The sequence below is a fragment of the Gavialis gangeticus genome, unplaced genomic scaffold (assembly GCF_001723915.1).
Source record: "Gavialis gangeticus isolate Ggan-Ray unplaced genomic scaffold, GavGan_comp1, whole genome shotgun sequence".
In the NCBI taxonomy this organism is placed as follows: domain Eukaryota; kingdom Metazoa; phylum Chordata; order Crocodylia; family Gavialidae; genus Gavialis; species Gavialis gangeticus.
The window spans coordinates 25902990-25905308 of record NW_017729033.1 but is presented as its reverse complement, the minus strand read 5'-3'; the positions used below and the strand labels follow the sequence as shown (position 1 = coordinate 25905308).

Sequence of the window (2319 nt, the reverse complement as noted above, 5' to 3'; positions counted from 1 at the left end):
TGTGGTAGGGGCAGGTCCTGCACAGCCCTAGTGGGGCACAGGAGGGAGCCATGAGCGGCTTGTCCTGGAGGGCATGGCTCCCACCACTGCTCATACCCTGGGAGCGCGTGGGGGTGTGTGCCCCTAGAGGGGCAAGGGTAGGCTGCTGCTATGGGCTGGGGGTGGTGCCGGGCTCTTCCCGGTGGGAGATTGGGCTGGGTCTGTGCTCAGGGTGGGTGGCAGTGGCACTGGGAGGAGGGGGTGGGGGGGGGCTATGATGAATTTTGGGGTGGCTTCAGCACCTCCCTCCCAGCACTGCCACTGGCTGCCCTGGCCCAGCCCCTGCCAGGAAGAGCTCGGTGCCACCCAGCCTTTAGTGCCAGTCCACCCTTGCTCCACATGCAGATCCAAGGGCACACACACCCGCCCATGCCCTCCTGGGGTGTGCACAGTGATGGGAGGTTCCCCCCGGCAGCCTCTGGATGAGCCACTCATGATTCTATCTCCACCCCAGCTGTGCAGTACCTGCCCCAGCCCCACTCCCTCCCTCACCACTAGGGCCTTAATCTACCCCCTCCACACACCCCTTTCCCCTCCTCTTGCCCCTTCCCCCACAACAGACTTACCAGCCAGATGCTGCTCTCCTGGCTGCCCAGCTGCATATCAACAATTGGTTTGATTTTGGCCGATATGGCTCCTTAAATATCAGCCAAGTGTCTATCGGTGCACCCCTAATTAGAACTATGAATATTTTTTACCCAAGCAAAAATAGAGAGGATGTCAGAATACAGCACAATTGATTGCTGGTAAAAGAAAAAGCAACTTTTTTGAGGTTTGAGTATAAAAACAGTTAAGAGTGCACTGATAGAGGTTTTTTGGGCTTCAATTTTGATCTGCCATGGGGCCTCAACTGCACGCATGCATGGGGCATTTATCAGCCTTGTTATCAGCCATGGGCAAAAAAAGCTAATTTCCGATACCGTCAATGTTCCCTATATTAGTGCCAATCCAATATGAGACCAGTGTATCGGTGCATCTCTAGAAACAGCTGACTTTATCCAAGCTGCTTTGCCTGTATTTATATTACAAATGGAGACCTTGGTGCTGCAGCAAAAAGGGGGACATTAAAATACTATTCTGCAACTGTGATGGGCACTTAAAAAAAAAAAGTCCTAATGAATTAGCTAGCATGAATATAAGTGCTACAATGAACACTTTTTCCTACATCGTCTGGCATTTTTGGACTAGGTAAGTTGAATGTCTTAATGGGTAGTTGAGCACTGAAGCAGATTTCCTAGAGACCCTGTGGTCTCTCTTATCTTTGGAAGTTTTTTAAAAGCAGGTATGACAAAAATGTGGATATACTAATTCTAACAAGAATGATACCACTTGAAGACTGCCTTAATTCCCTTCTGTAGGCACCCTGTGGGTGTCACTATTGAGTTCCTGCCTTCTCAGAGGCTTCCCACTATGCATACCCAGTATCGTCTTCTCCTTTTCAGTATTCCTGCATGCCACATCTAGATGTAAACTCAGTAGGGGAGGCTTCCCAAGGCATGCTTTGAAGAAGTGGGCCCTTCTGTGGCCTGGAGTTCCTATCCCAGTTTAGCTAAGTCATCTGATTGGGGGTCCAGTATCCAGGGCTGCTGGCTCCTGGGCTCAGCTTTGGTCATGCTTTGTGATGCCAGGTTCCAGGATTAGCAGTTGACATGGTGAGTATTACAAGAGGTTCCAGAACATACCCCAGTCCTTACACCCTGCCTGCTCAGCTGAGCTTCAAGTTCAGGGTGTCTCCCAGTTCCCCCCCTTCCATGGCCCTGCCTCTTCTTCAGTCATAGTCCAGGAACAAAATGAAAAACATACGATGCCAGGGCCTGCCCCAGTGCATATCAATGTCCCCCAGGGTTCACCTCACTCCTGGTTGGTGGATCCATGTCAAAAGAAAACAAAACAGAAAATGCACAGAGTACTTAACTCTCTTCTGGTGTTGGTCTACAGATCCCCTTCACTCGGAGCTTCCTTCTAGGTCCTCCTACAGTTGAGGCTTTGGTCCTTGCGCTTCTCAAGAAGGGTTCTGACCCTGGCGGCTCCCAGTCTGGGCCCACTCTAGCTTCTGGTGGTGGCTTATGTAGCAGGCTCTGGATCACCCAACCCTTCTCTTCTGCCTCTTGGGTCATCATGCTGTGTATGGGCCTGGACCTGATCATCCTCTTGTTCATATCCCCCGTCTGTGTGTGAACTGTGGCAACACCCAGAATCCAATTAACCTAAACCCTATGGAAAAGGTAAATGGAAGGAACAGAGCTGCAGCCACTCTGAGCTGATAAGTACTAGGGGCGT

At 50.9% G+C, this 2319-nt stretch overlaps 1 protein-coding gene across 5 annotated transcripts in view; it reads left to right on the top strand.

Moving 5' to 3' along the window:
• SH3TC1 (SH3 domain and tetratricopeptide repeats 1) overlaps nt 1-2319 on the top strand; it is a 92072-nt gene that overhangs the window by 5759 nt on the left and 83994 nt on the right. Inside the window, exon 1 of one of the 5 annotated variants that reach the window (XM_019526381.1) lies at nt 2182-2264. The exons of the other annotated variants lie outside the window; for them this stretch is intronic. The gene's annotated coding sequence lies outside the window, so the exon portion shown is untranslated. Of the gene's footprint in view, nt 1-2181; nt 2265-2319 lie in introns of those variants that run through there. 5 annotated transcript variants of the gene reach the window in all.